Source organism: Psammomys obesus, unplaced genomic scaffold (genome assembly GCF_907164565.1).
Source record: "Psammomys obesus unplaced genomic scaffold, mPsaObe1.curated_primary_1811, whole genome shotgun sequence".
Classification (NCBI taxonomy): domain Eukaryota; kingdom Metazoa; phylum Chordata; class Mammalia; order Rodentia; family Muridae; genus Psammomys; species Psammomys obesus.
Window position 1 is genome coordinate 49,724 of NW_026596381.1, and position 25,615 is coordinate 75,338.

At 39.4% G+C, this 25,615-nt stretch overlaps 1 pseudogene; it reads right to left on the reverse strand.

Annotated features, from left to right (window-relative positions):
- Positions 1 to 23,317: 23,317 nt before the first annotated feature.
- LOC129669318 (small nucleolar RNA SNORA17) lies at positions 23,318 to 23,459 on the reverse strand (annotated as a pseudogene).
- Positions 23,460 to 25,615: the final 2,156 nt, after the last annotated feature.

Sequence of the window (25,615 nt, forward strand, 5' to 3'; positions counted from 1 at the left end):
TACACAGTTTTTCTCTCAAAAATTACAGATTCTCTCACATTTGGCTTTTCTTTTTAAAATAATAAAGAGAATCATTAATTCTAATCTTATAGGCAAAATTTCAGTAGGAGGAATAAAGCTATAATCACTGAAATTATAGCTAAACTTATTATTACTAATTTGAGCGACATTACATTCTGACTGTGTGTGTGCGAATGTGTGTACTTATCGGTAAGCATGTGTGTTTGGGGGGAGGGGATTGTTGACAGGACTCCTCTTCTTCTTTTTTGCTAGGAAAGTATGTTTAGATACCTCACCAGATCCATCTTGTTAAGGTCACAAACTTTTACCAAGTAGCTTATGTTCATCATCACTTTTTACAAAATATCAGGAATCTCATCTAAGGAAACCAAATAAAGTCTTCATCCCAGGCATGCAAGGGTGGTTCAACATACGGAAATCCATCAATGTAATCCACCACATAAACAAACTGAAGGAGAAAAACCACATAATCATCTCCTTAGATGCTGAAAAAGCATTTGACAAAGTCCAACACCCATTCATGTTTAAAGTCTTGGAGAGATCAGGGATACAAGGCACATATCTAAACATAGTAAAGGCAATATACAGCAAGCCTATAGCCAACATCAAACTCAATGTAGAGAAACTTAAATCAATCCCACTGAAATCAGGGACAAGACAAGGCTGCCCACTCTCTCCCTACCTCTTCAACATAGTACTTGAAGTCCTAGCGAGAACAATAAGACAACTAAAGGAGATCAAGGGGATACAAATCGGAAAGGAAGAGGTCAAAGTGTCACTATTTGCAGATGATATGATAGCATACATGAGCGACCCCAAAAATTCAACCAGAGAACTCCTCCAGCTGATAAACACCTTCAGCAAAGTGGCAGGATACAAAATCAACTAAAAAAAAAAAATCAGAAGCCCTCCTGTATATCAAAGACAAAAGGGCCAAGAAAGAAATTAGGGAAACAACACCCTTCACAATAGCCACTAACCACATAAAGTACCTTGGGGTGACACTCACCAAGCAAGTGAAAGACCTGTTTGAGAAAAACTTCAAGTCTCTGAAGAAAGAAATTAAAGAAGCTATCAGAAGATGGAAAGATCTCCCGTGCTCATGGATTGGTAGGATTAACATTGTGAAAATGGCCATCCTGCCAAAAGCAATCTACAGATTCAATGCAATTCCCATCAAAATACCAACTCAATTCTTTACAGACTTTGAAAAAAGATTTTCAGCTTCATATGGAGAAACAAAAAACCCAGAATCTCCAAAACAATCCTGTACAACAACAGATCATCTGGAGGTATCTCCATCCCCGATCTCAAGTTGTACTACAGAGCAATAGTAATAAAAACTGCATGGTATTGGCATAAAAACAGAAAGGAGGATCAATGGAACCTCATAGAAGATCCAGAAATAAACCAACACACCTATGAATACTCGATTTTTGACAAAGAAGCCAAAACCATTCGATGGAAAAAAGACAGCATCTTCAACAAATGGTGCTGGTCCAACTGGATGTCTACATGCAGAAAAATGAAAATAGATCCATATTTATCACCCCGCACAGAACTAAAGTCCAAGTGGATCAAAGACCTCAACATAAAACCAGATACTCAAAATCTGTTAGAAGAAAAAGTGGGGAACAGCCTAGAACTCATTGGCACAGGAGACAACTTTCTGAACAGAACACCAACAGCACAGGCTCTAAGAGCAACAATCAATAAATGGGACCTCATGAAACTGAAAAGCTCTGTAAAGCAAAGGACACCATCATCAAAACAAAACGACAGCCTACAGAGTGGGAAAGAATCTTCACTAACCCTTTATCTGACAGAGGACTAATATCCAGTACATACAAAGAACTAAAGAAGCTGAAAAGCAGCAAACCAAGTAATCCAATTAAAAAATGGGGAACAGAGCTAAACAGAGAACTCTGTAGAGGAATATCGAATGGCAGAGAAACACTTAAAGAAATGCTCAACCTCATTAGCCATCAGGGAAATGCAAATCAAAACGACCCTGAGATTTCACCTTACACCCATCAGAATGGCCAAGATGAAAAACTCAAGTGACAACACATGCTGGAGAGGTTGTGGAGAAAGGGGAACCCTCCTCCATTGCTGGTGGGAATGTAAACAGGTACAACCACTTTGGAAATCAATCTGGCGCTTTCTAAGACAGTTAGGAATAGTGCTTCCTCAAGAGCCAGCTATACCACTGCTAGGTATATACCCAAACTTTGCTCATGTACACAAAAGGGATATTTGCTCAACCATGTTTATAGCAGCTTTATTTGTAATAGCCAGAACCTGGAAACAACCCAGATGTCCATCAACGGAGGAATGGGTACAGAAATTGTGGTATTTTCACACAATGGAATACTACTCAGCAATCAAAAAGGAGGAGATCATGAAATTTGCAGGCAAACGGTGGGATCTAGAAAAGATCATTCTGAGTGAAATATCCCAGAAGGAGAAAGACAAACACGGTATATATTCACTTATATAGACCTATAAGATATGATAAACATAATGAAATCTATACACCTAAAAAAGATAATCAAGAGAGCGGACATGGGGTAAGATGATCAATCCTCATTTAGAAAGACAGATGGGATGTGCATTGAACGTATGACAGAAGTCTACTGAGCCCATCTGAAAGATTGTAACTAGCAGTGTTTTCAAAACAGATACAAAGACTCATGACCAAACCTTCGGCAGAGTATAGGGAACCATATGAAAGAAAGGGAGTTAGTCTCATGGGGAAAGGATAGGAGCTCCACAAGGACCAATTATATCTGGGCACAGGGTCTTTTCTGAGACTGACATTCAACCAAGGACCATGTATGGATATAACCTAGAACCTCTGCTCAGATGTAGCCTGTGGTAGCTCAGTAACCAATTGGTTTCCCATAGTGAGGGGAACAAGGACTATTTCTAACAGGAACTCAATGACTGGCTTTTTGACCTCCCCAAGGGAGGAGCAGTCCTGTTAGGCCACAGATGAGTGCTTTGCAGCCAGTCCTGAAGATACCTGATAAAACAGGATCGGATGAATGGGGAGGAGGTTCCCCCCTTATCAGTGGACTTGGAAAGGGGCACGGTGGAGATGAGGGAGGGAGGGTGGGATTGGGAGGGTATGAGGGAGCGGGACACAGCTGGGATACAGAGTTAATAAAATGTAACTGATAAGAAAAAAAGAAAATTTAAATAAATATATAAATAAATAAATAACTCACAAAACAACAACAACAACAACAACAAAACCCAAAATATGAGGAATCTCATCTAAGGAAACCAAATAAAGTCTAAAATCACTTTTAGACAACTATGCAAAGAAAACATTTCAAAGACATGTTCTAGACGTGAGAAAGTGTGTGCGTATTTGTGCATGTGTGCACACACATTCTTATTTTAAGTGATAAACAAAAGGAACAAAAAAAGCTGTGAGTAGTGATACGTACCTCAAGTCCCATTAATTCAGGAGACCAAGACAGGAGATTCCCTTGAGCCTTGGGAGAGATATCCCTCCCAATAGGCAACACAGGGAGACCCTGTAAATTAGAATAAAAGAAAAAAATCAACTTAGCTTGTTTGATAAACATGAAAATATTTAATTTTACAGAAGAGGACTAGATTTTATTTCTTTTTTTTTTACTTTTTTAAATTTTTTTTTATTAATTACACTTTATTAATTTTGTATCCCCCCATAAGCCCCTCCCTCCTCCCCTGCCGATCCCACCCTCCCTCCCCTTTCTGCATGCATGCCACTCCCCAAGTCCACTGATAGGGGAAGTTCTCCTCTTCTTTCTGATCTTAGTCTATCAGTTCTCATCAAAAGTGGCTGCATTGTCCTCTACTGTGGCCTGGTAAGGCTGCTCCCCCCTCAGGGGGAAGTGATCAACGAGCAGGCCAATCAGATTATGTCAGAGACAGTCCCTCTTCCCATTACTATGTAAACCACTTGGACACTGAACTGCCATGGGCTACACCTGTGCAGGGTTCCAGGTCATCTCCACGAATAGTCCTTGGTTGGAGTATGATTTTCTGGGAAGTTCCCTGTGTTCAAATTATCTTGTTCTGTTGTTCTCCTTGTGGAGTTCCCGTCCCCTCCAGCTCTTACTATTTCCCACTTCTTACATAAAATTCCTTCTCTTGTACACCTTTCACCTGTCCTGACAATTTTCAGTTCTATTTTTTTTTTCTACCTTTGGAATTTGAGTTTTTCTTATGTTTGAAGTAAAGCTATTTATTGATATCTCACAGAATAATTGTAAGGATTGATTAAGAAAAATGATAAAAATTTTAGAAATGTAAACAGAATTCAGTGAATTCTCAACATATATATATAGGAAGCAGCAGATTCCACAGTGCATAAGGTTTGTCTTTGAGACAGTATCTCCTACTGTAGCGCAGGCTGGCCTTGAAATCATAGAAATCCTCTTGGCTTAGAGGAGTGGTGGAATTATAAATGTAAGTTAGTACATCTGTTTCAGAGATGGTTTTACATTTTTTTATTTCATTTTTGAGAAGATTCTCACCATGTGGCTTGGCTAGCCTTGAACTTGCTATGCAGACCAAAATGGCCTTAAACTCACAGAAATCTAAAAGGCCCTGCCTGCTCAGTTCTGGAATTAAAGGCATATACAAACATACTCACCTATTTGCTTATTTATTTTAATATTTTAATTTTTGAGATTTTAATCACATCATTTTCTCCACCCCATTTCTCCTTCGAACCCTCCCATGTAGCCTGCCTTTCTCTCCTTCAAGTTCATGGCTGCTTTTTCTTTAAGTATTCTTAAATAATTTTTATTTTTAAGGCTAGTGGATCAAGGCTATAGGGCTATGAGCTTGGGAAATCTTTTCAGGCATCAGCTGTGTTTGCTAATATAAAACAAGGTTATCTATGTAATCAATATACTAGAGACTTCTCAGTTATGTCAATTCTATTTGTAAAAGCAAGAAGAAAAGCTACACCTAGTTCTAATAGTGTTATGGCTGTTTCTTAAATTTGGGATTCATATCTGGAAACGTTCAGACAGAAATGACATTTCTGGAATGGTATTAAAGAAGTATGTAATGACTTCGCTAATGACTACACTACTATTTTGGGCTTCAAATTTTTCTTTTAGCTGGGCATGGTGGCTTATGCTTGTAATTTCCTTGGAGTCTGATACAGGAATATTTCCACAAATTCAAGGCAAGCCTGGCCTATACTGTGTAACCCTGTCTCAAAATACTTTTCCTTAGTTAATTACTGAATACAAAGATACAAGTTTTAATTTTGCTTTCCCATTCATCTGGGGTTGTTCAAACTTTTAAGTTCATTTTTTTTGCCATTCCGGAATTTACTGATTTATATTTTTCTCATCAGAACAATATCTAGTGTACAAAGGTACTATATTTTTTGCCTAGCACTTATTTAAAGCCTCCAAATCCCTTTCAAACAATCATTTCCCTGACTTAATGTTTATTTTGGAGAAGTATTATTGTGTACTTATGAAAGTCTATTTTGTTGCTCTTAGATTCTCACTTAAAAGATGTTTGACTCTATTTACATTGACATCCTGTGGAAACTTCCACCATGTTCAGAAACATGATAACATGATTAAAGTCACAGGAAATGCTACATAGGCCAGAAACTCTCACTTAAATCATTAGTCATTGCAAAGTTTCTCACTGAAAGTAACAGAAAAAAAAAAAAAACTTAATAGAAATAAACTTGAGCCAACCTTTGAAAGCTTTAAAATTTTTAAAAGAAAACTCTTTATTATTAATCCTACACCTTGTGTTGGTATATGCCACATATTTTTTGTTTTATTAGGTGTAATGGAAGTTTTGGTTTCTTTAAAACTCAGTTATGTGACGTTAACATGTTTTTATTTTAATCCCAAGTGTGGGATTTTAGTTAGGGCTTTAGTTTGTTCACAGCTAAGAGTTGCCTCTCATGGGGCATGGTCTTTGCCAACTGGTAATGGCCTGCCTCAAGCAGCACAGAGAGAGGCGTGGTGTAGGATTCTGAGGAATATAAATATGAGAGCCCAGAAAGAGAAACTGTGGGCAGTTTGGAGATACCACAGAAAGACGGTGTAGTGGACTGGAAAGATACAGGAGAGATGCTTTGAGGCACAGAATCTTGGAAGAGATAGACTGAGGATCCTGCTTGCTGCTTTTGCTGGGGACTGGAGATTGGTGTAGTCCCCAAAAGAATCCATCGACCTTAAACAGCCAGGAGAAGTAAAGCAATCTGACACCCCTCTCCTCACTAACCATCTCTCTTTTACCTAGGGTTAAAGGAATGGTGGAAAAGAGGCAGAGGCTTAAATATCCCAAATAAATAGAATTTAAATATGAGGCATGGAACCTGAAACTAATTTCTACACCTATATTCATTATTTAATTATTTTTAGCTAACACACAATTTAATATTTTCTGACACTTTCTTATATTTGATTTACCTTGTATGTTCATATATTTCATATATTTATATATAATTATATTCTACCACACATAAAAAGATATATACTGTGTGTACTTTGCTCATATTCACCCCTGCTTTATCCTGTCTTTTCCTCTAACTGTCTACATTTGGTCCCATTCCTCCCCCAAATACTCCTCCTGCTTTTATGCTAATTATACATACTGATTTTTTTCTATTTCTCTTTTCTATTTTAATTTTAATTTTTATTACAGTTTACTCACTTTGTATCCCCCCTGTAGCTTCCTCTTTCCTCTCCTCCAAATCCCACCCTCTTAAATCCCCTCCCAATCTCACCCTCTTTCCCACTTCTCCACCCATGCCCCTCCCCAAGTCCACTGATAGGGGAGGTCTTCCTCTGCTTCCTTCTGATCCTAGTCTATCAGGTCTCATCAGGACTGGCTGCATTGTCTTCCTCTGTGGCCTGGTAAGGCTGCTACCCCCTTAGGGGGAGGTGATCAAAGAGCAGGCCAAATCAGTTCATGTCAGAGATAATCCCTGTTCCCATTACTATGGAACCCACTTGGACACTGACCTGCCATGGGCTACATCTGTGCAAGGGTTCTAGGTTATCGCCATGAATGGTGCTTGTTTGGAGTATCAGTCTCAGAAGAGACCCCTGTGCCTCAATATTTTGGTTCTGTTGCTCTCCTTGTGGAGCTCCTGTCCTCTCCAGGTCTTGCTATCTCCCCCTTCTTTCATAAGATTCCCTGCATTCTGCCCAAAGTTTGGCTGAGTCTCAGTATTTGCTTTGATACCCTGCAGTGTAGAGCCTTTCCGAGGCCCTCTGTGTTAGGCTCCTGTACTGTTCCATGTTCCATCCTGTTTGCCTTTCTGAATGAAGACTGAGCATCTTAGTCAGAATGCTCCTTCTTGATTAGTTTCTTTAGGTGTACAGATTTTAGTATGTTTATCCCATCTTATAGGTCTAGTATCCACTTATGAGTGAGTATACACCCTGTGTGTCTTTTTGCTTCTGGGATACCTCACTCAGGATGATCTTTTCCAGTTCCCACCATTTGCCTGCATATTTCATGATTTTCTTTCTTTCTTCTTTTTTTTTATTGCTGAGTAATACTTTATTGTGTAGATGTACCAAAATTTCTGTATCCATTCCGCAGTTGAGGGGCATCTGGGTTGTTTCCAGCTTCTGGCAATTACAAATAAAGGTGCTACAAACATGGTTGAGCAAACATCCTTGTTTAGAACTTGGTATATAGCTGAGGATGTCCTTGAACTTTCTATTCCGATTTTGACTAGGATGTTTAATTTTGAATTACTGTTTAATGATGTAGTAACCACAGATATATAAGTCACCTCAAAAGTGTGAGTTCCAGTACCTTCTAGTGCTTTTTCTAATCTCTTTTTCTGGCTTTAATTTTCTTTCTTTTTTATTTTTAAAATTATTTTTTATTAATTACAGTTTATTCAATTTGTATCCCAGGTGTAGCCCCTTCTCTCATCCCTTCCCAATCACACCCTTTGTCCCTCATTTCCTCCAGTGCCCCTCTGCAAGTCCATTGATAGGGGAGGACCTCCTCCCCTTCCATATGATCCTAGCCTATCAGGTCTCATCAGGACTGGCTTCATTGTTTTCCTCTGTGGCCTGGTAAGGCTACTCCCTCTGCCTGTAGCGGGAGATGATCAAAGAGCCAGCCACTGAGTTCATGTCAGAGTCAGTTGCTGTTCCCTTTACTAGGGTACCCACTTGGACATTGAACTGCCATGGGCTACATCTGTTCAGGGGTTTTAGGTTATCTACATGGTCCTTGGTTGGAGTATCAGTATCAGAAAAGACCCCTGTGACCAGATTTTTTTGGTTCTGTTGCTCTCTATGTGGAGCTCCTGTCCCCTCCAGGTCTTTCTATCTCCTCCTTCTTTCATAAGATTCCCTGCACTACGCCCAAAGTTTGGTTATGCATCTCAGCATATGCTTTGATACCCTGCTGGATGGAGTCTTTCAACAGTCCTCTGTGGCAAGCTCCTGTCGTGTTCCCTGTTCCTTCCCTATTCCATGTCAGTCCCATTTGCCTTTTTGAATGAAGACTGATCATCTTACCCAGGGTCCTCCTTCTTGCTTAGCTTCTTTAGGTGTACAGTTTTTAGTATGTTTCTCTTATATTATATGTCTATATATACACTTATAAGTGACTATATATCATGTGTGTCTTTCTGCTTCTGGGTTACCTCACTCAGGATGATCTTTTCTAGATCTCACCATTTGCCTGCAAATTTCATGATTTCCTTGTTTTTTTTTATTGCTGAGTAGTATTCCATTGTGTAAACGTACCACAATTTCTGTATCCATTTCTCAATTGAGGGCCATCTGGGTTGTTGTGTAGTCACTTTTTAAAGTCTATTTTTAAGGTTCTTTAGCTAAAGATCCATTATTTTGGGTCTTTCTAACCCTGGGGCTTAACACATTGTCTAACACTCTTCTTATGAATAAAGAAACACTGCTCTCTTGTCTCAAGAAGTTTGCAAACATATATCCAGGTTTTCCTTGGACATCTCTCAGTTTGTACTTATTGTTCTGGTATAATTATCAGCAAAAGCCCTTCATTTTCTAGAGTCCTAGTATCCATATTTTATTTCCAATACCCCCAGGGTGGCTCACAGCAATCTGTAATTCCAGTTCCATGGAATTTGTTGCCTTCTTCTAGCTGCCATGTGCACCAGGAACTTTTGCAGTGCATATATAAACATGAAGGCAAAAACTCATGCATATAAAATAAAAACAAATAAATACTTGAAAAAAGTAATATGTCTGTCTTGGTCAGGGTTTTGTTTCCTTGAAGAGACACACTTTCTTCTTATAGAAGAAAGCAATTGGGGCCTGGATTACAGTTTCAGATGTTTAGTCTAATTGTCACAGTGAGGAGCATGGTGGCACACAGACAGACATGATGTCACAGATGTAGCTGAGAGTTCCATATCTGGATCACAAAGCAGCAGGATGAAAGAGACACTGGGTCTGGCTTGAACATCAAAGTCTACCCTCTATGGCACATTTTCTCCAACAAAGCCATTCCTACTCCAATAAGACCACACCTCCTAATCTTCAAGTAGTGCCATTCCATGGTGACTAAGAATTCATATATATGAGCATATTGGGGTCATTCTTATTCAAACCACCATATTACACTCTCTGGCTCTCATAGGCTCATAACTATATCATAATGCAAAATGTATTTAGTTCAACTTCAAAAGTCCATATAGTCCATTACAGGCTTCTAGCAGAAGACATGGCCAAGATTAAATCTGGACTAAATATCTGGACTAAAGGTATGACTTCCTACCTCAAACATTTAGATTAAAAGTAGAGAATCTCAGCTCTGTCTGGGCTCCAGGAGTCATTTGCCTGTACTCCACTGGTAGACCTACAGAATTCAAGTAGTCTGCTGTAGCTGCATAGACTCTCTAGTAGTAAATAAAATATAGGAGCCTTCAGAGGTTCATCTATTTGATAGTCAGTAATATTAATTCAAAATTATGGAGTCTGTTTCCAGCCACATAAGAAAATGCACATGTATTTCCCTATGCACTTCAATGCTTGGGTTGTTATTTTTGAGACCTGTTTGTTTGTTTGTTTGTTTGTTTTTAGGTTTGTCTGTCCATATGATTTGCTCTTCAAAATTATTTCTCAGGTATGTCCTGGGGGCAGTGGCCAGCTAAACTTGGGATTCCTGACTTGCGATTGTCTTCTGGGCCCCAGAGTAGTACAGTTTTAAACAAATTCCTTATCATTATATTGCCCAGCCACAGTCCACATAGAATGACATAGTGGAATTTTACTTCATTGCTGACTCATCTGCTGGCAGAATCACTGTTCATCAGAACTTGCAATTGAACTTGAGGGTCTTCATAGTTATAGATTGTCTTTTGGGTAGGAATGCAAGTGTTTCCCCTAAGATTTCACCTTAATTTTTTTTCCTGTTGCTAAAATAAAATACTCTGAGAAAAACAAATTAAAAGAGAAAGGGTTTTTTCACCTCACAGTTCAAGTTACACTCCTTCATGGTAGAGAAGTCACAGTGGCTGGAGCTTTGAAGTATTTGGTTACATTATGTCGACAGTAGGAACTGAGGAATGAATTAATGCATGCATTAGCTCACGGTCTCCACTATAGTATAGCTCAGGGTCTTCTGCTTAGGGAATGGTGCCTTCCCATAGTGGGTAGTACTTCTTATATCAATTAATATAAACAAGAAAATCTTGCATAGATATGCCTAGAGGGAAATCTCCCAGGTAATTCTAGATTTTCTTAAGCTGACAATTAACACTAACCATCACATATCCCCCTAGCCTATCTTCTTGCATGAGGTTTCTGCTTCTCCTCCTCCTTATTCTGGGGACCCCACAGAGATGGGCTAGAGATGCGGTTGGCTAGGCTTACTTATTTCATTTCTTCTTTCTTTTTCTTCTTACTTTTTGGTCATCTTTTTTTTAATTTTTATTTTTTTAATATTAGTTACAATTTGTTAACTTTGTATCCCTACTGTATCCCACTCTCTCTTTCCCTCCCAATCCCGCTCTTCCACCCTCATCTCCTCCCTGCCCCTTTCCAAGTCCACTGATAAGGGAGAACCTCCTCTCTTTACATCTGATACTGGTTTATCAGGTGTCTTCAGGACTGGCTGGAAAGTCCTCCTCGGTGGCCTAGCAAGGCTACTCCTCCCTGAGGCGGGGGGGGGGGGGGCTAGGTCAAAGAGCCCGCCATTGAGTTCATGTCAGAAACAGTACCTGTTCCCCTTATCAGGGTACCCACTTGGATACTGAACTACCAAGGGCTACATCTGAGCAGGGGCTCTAGGTTGCATCCATACATGGTCCTTGTTTGGAGAAACAGTCTCATAAAAGACCTTTGTGCCCAGATATATTTGGTCCTTGTGGAACTCCTGTCCTCTCCAGGTCATATTAACTCCCCCCTCCTTTTTTGATTTCCTGCATTCTGTCAGAGGTTTGGTTATGAGCCTTAATATCTGCTTTGATACACTGCTAGGTAGAGGCTTTCAGAGGCCCTCTGTGGTAGGCTCCTGTCCTGTTACTTGTTTGCTCCTACATCCAATGTCCATTCCATTTGTCTTTCTAAGTGAGGATTGATCATTGTAGCCTGGGTCCTCTTTCTTGTTGATCTTCTTTAGGTGGATAGATTTCAGTATATTTATCCTATCTTTTGAAATTTTCAAACTCTTGTTTTATATCTCTCTTTGGGATTGAATCTATTTTTTCTTATCTGTACTCTTCTCCTTCACTGGATCACACAAAGAAGTTTTAAATCTTCAACTGTACTCATAAGTTTCTAAATTTTCTCTGTATTTCTTTCTTATGAGGACAACTATCATATTCAATTTATTGTGCAACCATCTATGTGATGATCCTATGTTAACATATCTAATTTCATCTGAAATCAAATATAAGCTAACATTTTGATGTATTAAAGGTTAGTATTTTCACAATTGGGATTTTAGAAAGAAGATGCACAATTTATCCTATAAAAAATGACAACCATGAACTCTTATCTGAAAAATACAGCATCTGGTTCTCAGTAAGGAAATTTCTTCCTTCTCTTTTTCATATATATATATATATGTATGTATATATATATATATATATATATGTGTGTGTGTGTGTGTGTGTATACATACATATATATACATATGTATGTGTGTGTGTGTAATTTCTCATTACTATGCATGTTCCATATATTTAAAATAATTTTTTTCTAAATATTCCATGTCAAGTACCATTGAACCTACTGGATGATCATGGCCCATTTAGCAACAGCTTTCAGAGCAGCCCTATGCTATTACATAGTCTTCACTTTTTTTCTGATAACCACTCAAATTTAGCAGATATTTGAGTAACATGGCAAATGAGATAGAATAACACATTCAAATCAACAATGTAGTATTTCTCAAATACAAAGAGGGTCATTAGACATTATGCCTCTTTCTTGGTTATAGGAGGGAATCAATATAATATATCCTTCACCTGATAAAGATTATCTGATCATGTCCTAAGTCATTGGACCTTCTATAAATTTCATGGGTAGAAAGGTCCTGAGTGCTCTGATATTTATATTTCATACTCTGACTTACAAATATTGTATTAGTAAGTTTACTATAGGGTTTTCTCTTTGCTTATCATATTGAATCAACATAATGCCATTAATGTAATGGATTAGTGTGAAGAAAAACGGATCAAGACGGTGGCAAATTAAATTAAGGGAAAAAAGTTGGTATGTGCTTGATGTGGGACAGTGAGAGTGTACTGCTGAAAGCAAACTTCTTCTTGTGATGAGTGGTACTGACATATGTGTAGAAAAATACCATACCAACAGCTCTATGCCAGGAACAGGAACATAGATTTACTTTTTCAAACCATAAAACTACATGTTGTCAAGTTGACTCTTAAATAATTGTGCTCATGCTCATAGAATAGTGCTGGCTTCAACGTTTGTCAGAGAAACTTCTTTTTGCCATCAGTGACAGTTAATGTAGACTCAAGGCTCCTCAGAGGACTAATAATAAGTGACTGATAGTGCTCAGTCCTCAAAGAAACACTCATACCAGCCCATTCAAGGCTTAGAGAATATTGTAGAAGGACAGAGAAATGAAAGATCTGGGTGATGGGGGAGAGGGCTGTAAAACACTGTATTTTAGGTATGGCATGCAATAGAGCTCAGAAATTCAAGCTCTGGTTACTTGCATGGAGTCTACACAAGATTAGATCTGTCAACACAAAATCACAGATGTAGGGGGGTGATGATTGTGGTACCCAGTTGGATTTGTTCATAGGTAGATCGTGTCTCCTAGGTAGGAAGAGTCATTTTTATCCATGGTGAAGCCACTGATGAGTTAACTATGTTACAGTGGATAAGTCCACACTATGCTCATATGGGTTGCCTTGGTTAAACTCAGTGGACCATAAATAAAAAACAAAACAGCAAATAGTAATAGTAGGAGGGGACTTGTTGGGAGGTGCACATGTAGTAGTGAGAATGTATGATATACATGTATGAAATTGCCAAAGAATGAATTTATTTTAAATCTACATTTAATATGGTGGTTAAGATTAAGTCACCATCCATTAAATCTAACAATATGATGTCATCTCTATTTCCATCTTTCTTTTTCTTACTGTATTTCTCAGGGTACTGCACAACTAGTGGTTTTCCTGCCTCTGCTTTATAGGTGTCATGGTTATAGGTGTTCACCACCATGTCATATACGGCGGTTTGAATGAAAAATGTCTACTATTGTCTCATGTATTGGAACACTTGCTCTCCAGTTTGTGGCAGAGTATTTGGGGAGGTTACAGAACTTTTAAGACATGAAGCTTTGGTAGAGGAAGTACTTCATTGTTGAAGGGCTTTGATAATATAGATCCTCTCCCCACTCCCTACTTATTCTGTTTATTGTTTGTGATAACAAAAAAGTGATTAGCTCACTTGTTTCATCTATCAATTACTTTATGCCTTTCCTGTCTTTATGGAATATAATCCTATAGAACCATAAGCCAAAATGAAATTTCTGCCATAAGTTGCTTCTGGTCATGGAATTTTATCATAGCAATAGGAGGATAGCTAATACAGGAGGCATGGGGTTGTTTCTGGTATGAACCTGAGTATGTTATTTTTTGGAGGCATGTGGAAACTTTGAAACTTTGGGCCAAATAAGAAGTTAAACACTATGAAAACAGCTTAAAGTTCTGTTCTTCTAAGAGACTGGAAGACAGGAATGCTGAGAATAATATGGGCAATATAGGCCTGGACCATAAAGTTCCAGTGGGGAAGACAGTTTCTATTGGAAACCAGGCAATAGCCCATTAATGTGGCATTTTGTCAAATTATCTGGTTGTTTTCTGTCCATGCCTTAAGAATTAATGTGAGGGTGAATTAAAGAGCAATGAACTATTTTTTTTTTTTTTTTGGTGGAGGAAACTTTAAAATTGCCTACCATCCCCCCTTCTTTCATAAAATTCGCTGCACTCTGCCCAAAATTTGATTATGGTATCAGCATCTGCTTTGATACACTGCTGGGTAGAGTCTTTCAAAGGCCCTTTGTGGTAAGCTCCTGTCCTGTTCCCTGTTTTTTCCTTCTTCCAAATCCATCCTGTTTTTCTTTCTGAGTGAGGTTTGATCATCTTTGTCATCTCTATTTCCATCTTTCTTTTTCTTACTGTATTTCTCAGGGTACTGCACAACTAGTGGTTTTCCTGCCTCTGCTTTATAGGTGTCATGGTTATAGGTGTTCACCACCATGTCATATACGGTGGTTTGAATGAAAAATGTCTACTATTTTCTCATGTATTGGAACACTTGCTCTCCAGTTTGTGGCAGACTATTTGGGGAGGTTACAGAACTTTTAAGACATGGAGCTTTGGTAGAGGAAGTAATTCAGGGTCCTGCTTCTTGCTGAGTTTCTTTAGGTGTACAGATTTTAATATGTTTATCCTACAATATATGTCTAATATCCACTTATAAGTGAGCATATACTGTGTGTATCTTTTTGCTTCTGGGATACCTCATTCAGGATGATCTTTTCTAGATCCCACGATTTGCCTGCAAATTTCATGATTTCCTTGAAGGGGGAGATGGTAAGACCTGGAGAGGACAGGAGCTCCACAAGGAGATCAACAGAACCAAAATATTTGGACATAAAGGTCTTTTCTGAGACTGATATTCCAACCAAGGATCATTCATGGATATAACCTAGACCCCCTGCACAGAAGTAGCCCATGGTAACTTAGTGTCCAAGTGGGTACCCTAGTAAGGGGAACAGGGACTGTCTCTGGCATGAACTCAGTGAATAGGTCTTTGACAACCTCCCCCTGAGGGTGGAGCAGCCTTACCAGGCCACAGAGGAGGACATTGCAGCCAGTTCTGATGAGACCTGAGCTAGGGTCAGATGGAAGGAGAGGAGGACCTCCCTTTTCCGTGGACTTAGAAAGTGGCATGGGAAGAGATGAGGGAGAAAAGGTGCAATAGGGAGGGAATGAGGGAGGGGGTTACAGCTGGGATACAAAGTGAATAAACTATAATTAATATGAAAAATAAAAATTTAATAATAAAGATTGCCTACCATTGAGTCTCTGGGATGGTTATTGTGGATAACGGTTACATGGGTTTACAATGAAAAATAACAAGTGGGGAAGAAAGAAATACAAAATGTACAGTTTGGGGAGGAAAAGAACTCAATGTTACAGCCAAGGTATGTGCTGAAATAGAGGCTATAATTAACATTAAGGAGAGGCATTCTAATATGAAACTGAAACAATGGGACGGATACAATTAATGCAAGAAAGAACTCATCTAGCTAAGATTCTAAGTTGTAAAAGGAGAAAGCCTAATGGATTGTTTGCTGTTAGAAAGTAATTGCATCGACCTACAAAACCTGCTGTTAATATGGTTAAGTGGGCAAGTGTTCCAAATTTGCCAGGGTCATATATGTATATTGTGTGTGTATATATATATATATGTGTATATATATATGTACATTTTTACATATATATATATATATATATATATATATATATATATATAGAGAGAGAGAGAGAGAGAGAGAGAGAGAGAGAGAGAAATGACTTTGGAACCATAAAAGATGCAAGAGTCAATTATTCTCCACAGTAGTTTCAGAGAACTACTGTGGCTGTAGAATGTGTGGTGCAGCTGGAGTCAGTGTGAGAAAGCTCTCAGAGGCCACTGAAAAATTAAACCAAAGTCTGTATTGTAAAGTAGAACCTAAGATACTAGTGATGCCAGGGCTTTGAGATATTTGCCAAGAACAGTTGCATATAGTAAGTGGCACCAGCCCAAGAAAGAGAGATGCATGTCTCTGGCAGGAAAGCTGGATGAGCTGAGCTATCTAAGCCCTTGAAAACTAAAGCCCCATATTGGCATGTCTATTATTGTTGTACTTGTTCAGTTTATGTTTTTGCAGTTCTTGTTGTTGAAATTTTATAGCTTCTGACATTCCTAGGAGATACAATCTCATGGGACAAGGAAAATCCCAGAAAGCCTTAACTCTACTCAAAGAACTACAGGCAACTAAGGAGTCTGAGAGTAGGAATAATAGTCTTTCTCAGGAAATAGCATACAAAATGGCCATTTAATACCAATTATTTCAGCCAAGAAAACATACATGCATGTAACATTATACAGACTGAGAAGGTTTTATTCATATATTTAGGAAATAAATGTACATATATGATAATTACAATTACTAAAAATATACCTCTAATCCAGTCTGTAAAGGAATTGTTAGAGACAGAGTGAGAAGGGAAGACAAACCCATAAAGTGGGTCCCTTTCCATGTACTACAGTACTAGACTGAATACTAGCATTCATCTCTCTCAGTTTCTTGACTGTAGATTAAATGCTCTGACACCATGTCTTCCCCACCATGATAGACTATATCTCTTATTAAAATGGAACTTTAAATAATGTCTCTTTTTCTCAAGTTTCTCTTGTGATATGTTTTATCACAGCATTGGAAAAATTAAGTAATATAGAAAGTGACACCAAAGAGGGGAACAATTGTGATAAACCCATCCCTGTGATTTTCAGTAAAATTTTCAGGGTTTTCAGGAACTGGTTTTCAGTAAAAAATATAAATGTATAAGTTTGGAGCCATAGACTAACAAAGTACTAAAATCCTGTAATTATAGTTTAATAGGAGCAATGGACTAATATGTTGGGCGTAATAAATTTCAAGATCAGCTAGCATTTAGCCTGTGCATGGTTATTGTTCAGTGTTCTTATTCAGGTCTTAAATAAGAAAAAGAGAGAAAAAGAATATGAAAAATGTTTAGTTTGGTAAAGAAAGAAATGTGACTGAATTTAAAGTTGAAGACGAGAATAAAGGCAAAGCATTTGTAATGTTAAAACTATTAGAACCCTTAAAAATTCCCTCAGCTGAAGAATGGATACAGAAATTGTGGTACATTTACACAATGGAATACTACTCAGCTATTAAAAACAAGGAAATAATAATTTTTTTCAGGCAAATGGATGGAACAAGAAAAGATCATCCTGAATGAGGTAACGCCGAAGCAGAAAGACACACATGGTATATACTCATTTATAAGTGGATATTAGCCATATAATATAGGATAAACATATTAAAATCTATGGACCTAAAGAAGCTAAACAACAAGCAGGACCTTAGGGAGGATGCCTAAATCTCATTCAGAAGGGCAAACCAGGAGAAGACAGGGAACAGGACAGGAGCCTACCACAGATGTCCTTGAAAGACTCCACCCAACAGGGGGCTGAAGCAAGTGCAGAGACTCACAGCTAAAGTTTGGGCAGAGTGCATGGATTCTTATAGAAGAGGGGAGGGGATAGAAGGACTCACAGGGGACAAGAATTCCCAAAGGAGACCAACAAAGCCAAAAAAATCTGTGCCCAGAGGGGCCTGCAGAGACTGATGCATCAACCAAGGATCATACATACATGTAGCCCATAGGCAGTTCAATCTCCAAGTGAGTTCCCTAATAGGAGTTGCAGTGGCAATCTCTGATATAAACTCCGTTGCCTGCCCTTTGATCACTTCCTCCTGGCGAGCAACCTAACCAGCCTACAGAAGATGAGAATCCAGGTAGTCATGATGGGACCTGATAGGCTAGGGTCAGATAGTAGGGGAGGAGAACTTCCCCTATCAGTGGACTAGGGCAGAAGGTTAGGGGGAAAAGAGAGAGAGAGCATGGGACTGGGAGGACACAAGGGGTGGGGCTACATTAAGGATACAAAGTAAATAAATTGTAAAAAATAATAAAATAAAAATGAAGAAAGTAATTTCTAGCTCTGCTTGGGAACAACAGGGATAGTGTGTTGCAGACAATACTACCTCCACATTGTACGCTGTAACTTGTTAAAGTGAAAATTAATTTGAAAATGGAGAACATAGTCTGGGTCTGAGAATGCCACCACAAGGATTCCATGGTTTTGTCTTTTCATTTTTAATAGGTAAAAGTGCTTATTCAGAATGCAGACTATCAAAGCAGATGCTGAGCCTGATGGACAACTGATGGGCAGAGTGAATGGAATTTTATGTAACAAGTGGGAAATAGTAAGAGCTGGAGACGACAGGAACTCCACAAGGAGAGCAACAGAACAAGAAAATTATAGTCCACTATAACCATGGTCCAAGAAGTCAGGTTACATCTAAAGTGGGCAGAAGAATATGGGGCCAGTATACATATGTATTTGTTTCACAGACATGATAGAATAAAAAAAATGAGGGTGTCATGTAGGCTTACACCAAGTTTCCAGAAAAAATCACTAAAGCCAAGAAATGTGTGGAAGCCTTGGGTTCCATGTAAGAAAGGCCTGAGATGTGAGATGCCACTATGTGTAGATATGAGTCTTTCAAAAATAAGTTGCAATAGTGACTCCAAATATGTTGTAGATGTTAGGACTGTAAGCCATTCTCAAAGGAAAGCTGTAGGTGTGGAGTGGAGCTAGCCCAAAGAGAGGGTAGGACTGCTATTGATGGCAAAACTGGCGGGCTTGGAAATCTTATGGCTGTTGTAACCCAAATGATGCCACCATGAGCTACAAATGCTGACTGATTAAATAAAATACAATGAGCTTAATGGCAAGATGAAGCTATATTATATAAATTTAGTTTTATTGGGAGCGGCAAGGGAGGAGGAGAGGAGGAGAAGGGTGAAGGAGCATGCACTGGGAGGATGTTAAAGGAGAGAGAGGGAAGCAGGGAGGAGGGGCAGCAGAACCAAGATGTCTGGATTTATATAGTGAAGGACCTCTTGGAAGAGATGCCCTGCCTCTAGTAGAGGGCAGGGTACCGCAGCCACGCCCTGCAGCAGGTAGGGACATTAACAAATGCCATACAAGGAGCGATGGTATTTGTTGTTGTTCTTTGCTGCATTTCAGCCTTGCGTTGGTCTCATCTTTTCTTGCTATTTTGCTGTTTGCCACTTTTGGCTAGGAATTCTTTTTCGGTGTAATTGCTTATTTAACATAAGTTTTTTTGTTTCACAGGAGCTCACAGTTAAGCAATTTCCTTGAGTCAAGAGGATACTGGGCTGGTTTGTTTGGTTTGTTTGTTTGCTTGCTTGTTTGTCTTATTTTTTCTTTTGGTTTGGTTTGGTTGTTTTATTTTGAAACAGTGTTAAGACTGTTAAATACTAGGGTACCTTTTTGAGATAAAATACATGCCTATTTTATTTTTAATTTTATTTTTGAGATTATAATTTAATTTCATGTATCTCTTCACTATCCTACCTCCATACTCTCTCATATTCCCCTTCTCACTCCCCTTCAAATTCATGGCCTCTTTTTTCATTATTAGTGAAGATACATAAGTGTTTCTATGTAAAAATATAATCCTAAATAGAATCTGATGAGTCTATATAACATTACTTGTATGTATGTTTTCAGGGCTGAGTGTTTAGCAGTAGACAACTAACTGTTGTGCTCTTCCCTGGGGAGGACTATATTTCCTGCTCCCAATTTTACTCAGTAGCCTGTAGTTCTTTGTGGTAGGGTGAGGCCTTGTGGGGTTTTTCTCTGTTCAGCTTGGCATGTTCATTGGTGTGATCCTTGTTCAGCGCATGCTTGTGTGGTACTACTGATGAGACTTTATAAGTATAGCTTCTAATGTTACTAGGAGACCCACTCTCAGAGCGAATTCTCTGATCTTCTAGCTTTTACAATCTTTCTTTCCACTCCTCCACAATGTGTAGGGGTGTTTGGAAGAGGCATCCATTAGTACTGTGTTCCACATCCCTGCGTTTTGATTGGTTGTGGTTTTCTGTTGTGCTTTCCATCTGTTGCAAAGAAAAGTGTCCATGATGAAGGGGAAAGACTACAACTATTTCTGTGAATAAAAAAAAAAAATGTTTATACATTGTTGTTTGGGACTTTTCTGGTTTAGTAAATTAGTGGTTGTAGATTCTCCTCCAATAAACATGATTTTACTAGCAGTGTTAGTTATCTAGCTGTGATAGTTATCTAGGTTTTCAATATCAGGTACGAGATCCTTCTCATTAAGTAGTTTTTAATTCCAATTAGAGAGATACTGGTTACTTTCAAAATATGTACCACTACTGCACCTGTAGAGTTATCATTACATGTTGGTGCTTTAGTGGTTCATAAGTGTCATAAGTAGTTCATGACTAGGTGCTTTCGTAGCATGTTCTGGTACCATGAAAGCTAGTCCTCAGGAAGGGATCTTTTAGGTCAGTTTCAGCTCAGGGTCTCTATGCTTTATTCTGGAGTGCATCGTGTCTTCAGCAATAGGGACTTTTCTTCCACCTTTGGGGTATAACCAAGGGCAACAGATGCTGTATATTTTGGAAGTTTCTTAGTCAAGCGTAGCAAACTACTCTAAAGAGGACTCTCATGTCTGATATTGGGGGTTTTGTTAAGTCGTCTTTATTTCTTGAAAGTAACAACATTATCTCAGATGAGAGAATTTCATTGAAACTTCATACATACATACACACATACACATATACACACACTGAATGATATGCATTCTAAATTTTTAATTGTAAATGGTTAATGGTATGATTCCTTGTGGATTTTTCAGTCATGCACATTGTCATTTTACCCACTGTCAGAACACTGTCCAAGAATGAAGTCCTTTGAGGAGATTTCTGAGTACTTGGGAGAAATCACCAAGAAGACACAGGTATTATGACCTCAGTTTCTTCCTAAACATGGAATTATTCTTGGAATGTACATTCATGTCCTAGCAGATAGGAGTGAATTTTACTTCAATTAATGAATCACAACTGAATATTGCTACTTGTTTATATGCCTCTATGAAAAAAAAACATGTTTGTGCTATGTGTGGTTTGCCTGAAACATGCAGCTTGCCCTTGTGATTGTACACTTTACTCATGTGACTCCTCTTAACTCTCTGAAGCTTTGAATGAAGTTGACTATTGCATGAGACTTAGTCTGTCTCATTTATTACTCCATTCTCTCAGAATGTTTGCTCACCACTACAGCAGTAAACAATCTACTTCGCTCATTTTCCTGTATTTATTTCCATTTACTTCCCCAGTGAGCACCCTTCTTTTCCATTTTTCTTATCAAATCACTTGGGTAACAAGGATGGAATGCTGTAATTTTTTAAACCTTTTTATTGGTTCTTTGGGAATGTCACATCACGCACCCCAAACCCACTCATCTTCCCCTCCCCTTGCACCTGCCGCCAACTCTTGCAACTCCCCCCAACAGAGAATGTTGCAGAAGCTGTAGTATGTTACAGTGTCCCTGTACAGCATACCCTTTTATCCACAATTTTTTGCTTGCAAATGTTCATTGTTGAGTCTTTGGTCTGATTCGAGGCCTCTGGATTCTACTATTCTGTCAATATTGGAACACCACTGGGACTCCTTTTAAATATCCTCTTGTTGCCCTGTGTCATGGAAATACTGTACTTTTGGATCTGTAGGACCAGCCCCTTCATGCACTCCAGCAATTCATAGATCGGGTAGATGCTGTGATGGGCCAATTCAAAGCCCTGTATCTGTGCCTGAGAGGTATCTGAGCTGGTCAGCTGTCTGGATTTCTAGCTTTCATGCCCTTAGGATTGGCTCATGAGCAACCCTGCTACCAGGGGCAGCTCTATCCTGATGCCCAGGTGAGGTGTTGGGTTTGTTCTCCCTATTGTTGCAGCTGGTGAAAGACATGGCCAGTTGTCCCATACTCATGACTCTGGGGCCAGCTCTACTGCTGACCATAGATGGTGAGGAACAAGGGAAGAGAAGAGGGCATCTCTACCTCATCTGTGCCACCACCCAGCAGACAAGAGGCAGGGCCAGCTGTCCCACACTTATGTCCTCAGGATTGGCTCACACCAAATCCCCCAACATCCAGGGCCAGCTCTACTGTGATGCCCAAGTGAGGTGCAAGGCCTGCTCTCCCAATTGCTGCAGCAGCTGAAGGGCAGGCAAGCACTGATGACCTTGGGGCCAATTCTCCTGCCTGCCATAGGTAGCAAAGGGTAAGGGAGTGGGTCATCTCTCCCTCGCCCATGTCCCTGAATGGCCAACAAGTGTTGGGGCCAGCTTTCCCATGGTCTTATCATAAGGGGTGGGGATGGGACAGTTCCCCTGCAACTCCTGCAATATATAGGGCCCTCCTCTCCTGAGTAGCAGCTGGCAAGGGAGTGGGGTCAGTTCTCCTGCTTTCATGCCCTCAGGGCTCAAATCTTCCATGATGCCCAGGTGAGGGCCAACATGTTTCTGGGTGGCAGCCCAGACCAGTGATGTCCTCCTTGCCTTTGGTGGTAACAGACCCCTACTGCTGCAGAGGCATGGGCTCAGTAGCAGCAAAGGCTAGGACTCCACCATGATCCCAGGTGGTATCCCCAACTACTCACATCAAGCTGTTCCTAACTACTCTCAAGTCTCCAATTCTGCTACTCTTCATTGTGTCCATATCCTTTTGTTTTCTCTTTCTCTTCCTTTTCTCCATCACTTACTTGCTTCTTTCAGTGGCACCCAGGATGTCTGAGTATCTGGCATTGTCTCAGGAATGCTATGCCATGCTCATGCATTAATGGCACTGACCATCTCAGGTATGATCTGACCCACCAAGCTTACATGGCACGCAACTGGTGGTCATCTCAGGCTAGCCCTCTCTCCAGGCCCCATGACACCAGTCTGGTGGTTGTCTTGGGCTCCAGCCCTCCAGAGTGGCCCCATGCAAGGGTCCTCTGTCTCAGGCTCACTTCTGTCTGGGGGTCCTCAGTTCTTACTGGGGCTCTTTTAGCATAGTTTCCCTGTCTGAGCCTCTTAGTGCTGGAGTGGTGGTCATCTCAAGATCACTTTTTTTTAAGGACTGTTAGGCTACTTAATAGTCATTCAGATGTTCACAGGTCAGAATATTGAGCACAGATGTAACATGTCTCCTTATTGTCATCTACTGATGCACATGTGACACAGCAGCCACACTTGCAAATAAGACTCTGTATGTGTCACAGCATTTCTACACTGGTTTAACTAAAGAAGAAAGAGTCACTGGGAATTTAGAGACCACTATTCCATGGGATGTGGTTCTGGGTTGAATAAAAATGAGGAAGCAAGTTGAATATTGTTATTTATGTCTCTCTTGTTCCTGACTGCAAGTGTAATGTGACCAGGACCTTCACATTCTTGCTGTCCTTCCTTCTCCACCGTGATGGATCAATCTCTTCTTAAACCATGAACCAAAATGGTATTCTCAGATATTTTGTTCCAAAAATGAAAGAAAGAAAAAGAAGCCAAACTACTATAGACATCAATGAAAAGCAGTCACTGACATAGAGGACTCACTTTAAACACTTTAAAGTCTGTACTTACTTATGGCTTGTAGGCAAAGGAAAAATCATGAGAAAAAATAGTGTATTTGCATAGGTGTCAATATTGACATAGAATGTGATAGATGATCTTAAAGCATTTGAACATTCCACTGTGCTTTGATTTCTAATGTGTGATTCAAGTTCATTGCACTAAATAATATATTTATTATGTATTCACTTTATTAAAATAATCTTTAGGACTGGCTACATTGTGTTACTCTGTACCCTAGCAAGGCTGCTCCTCCCTCAGGGGTGGGGGTGGGGAGGTCAAAGAGCCAGCTACGCAGTTCATGTCAGAGACAGTCCCTGTTCGCCTTACTAGCAGGAAGGAGATGAGGGAGGGTGGGAGGGTTTGGGAGGGGATGAGGGAGGGGGCTACAGCTGAGATACAAAGTGAATAAACTCTAATTAATGTAAAAAAATTTAATTAAAAATAATCTTAAAGTTTTTTTTTTCAAATATCTACTCAAATTATAACTCACAGGTCTCTAAAACATCCATACTATTTTACCACGTACTTATTTGTACTGTTTCACAGCTTCAGTCTCAAATATGGAGACAATTTTAAAAATAATATTGAAATTGTTTCTTATTCATTACTTTTAACATATGTCAGAAATTTAAAAAATGGCAACTCTTATTTTTTATTCCATTTTTCAAGGTCCACGTACTCTACAGCCTGAATAAAATTATCTAGGCAGCTTGCTTTAGAGGAACAAAACAGGAAGACTGGAGTCAGATTTCGAACTCAGTCATGCACTAGCTATATGATTTTGTGACAGCCTTTTTGCCTCCTTGAGCCTCAGTTTTACCTGATTATGTGAGGATAAGAAAATAATATTATGAAACAAATGAAACGCTGTCTTTAAAACACCTCAAAAATCCAAAAGATCATGCTCATTTTTTTAACCAATGAAGCAGACAGTATGTTTATTAAAATACATTAAAGAAATAATTTATTTTAAAATCTATGACATTGAAACTTTTTCAAAATACAGACAGAAAGTTTCAGTTGAACCTGGAAATAATCCAGTCCACTTACAACCCTGAGCAGAGTAAAATCTTAAGGTCAAGAGAGAAAAGAGAATTCAATCATATAACCATACTGTAATGAGAATAAGCATCAGAACTCTGGCTCCCTTTTATACAGTTCAGTTCCTTTTCAATTCTTCTACAGTGCCTTAAGTTAATGAACCTGTAAAACTTTTGCTATATAACTTTTGCCCTATACTTTTCTGAACAAAAAGTGACAAATTGTTAAGAAGCCTTCTTCCTGATGTGTCCAATCTTTTTTTTAACTTTAATTAGTTACACTTTATTGACTTTGTATCCCCCCATAAACCCCTACCTCCTCCCCTCTTAATCCCACCTTCCCTCCCCCTTCTTCACCCATGCCCCTCCCCAAGTCCACTGATAGGGGAGGTCCCCCTCTCCTTCCTTCTGATCTTAGTCTATCAAACCTCATCAGGAGTGGCTGCATTGTCATCTTCAGTGGCCTGGTAGGGCTGCTCCTCCTTCAGGGGGAAGTGATCAAAGAGCAGGCCAATCAGTTTATGTCAGAGGCAGTCCCTCTTCCCATTACTATGGAACCCACTTGAACACTGAACTGCCATGGGCTACATCTGTGCAGGGGTTCTAAGTTATCTCCATGCATGGTACTTGGTTGGAGTATTAGTCTCTGGAAATACCCCTGTGTTCAAATTTTCTGGTTCTGTTCCTCTCCTTGTGGAGCTCCTGTCCTCTCCAGCTCTTACTATTTTCCACTTCTTTCATAAGATTCCATGCACTCTGCCCAACA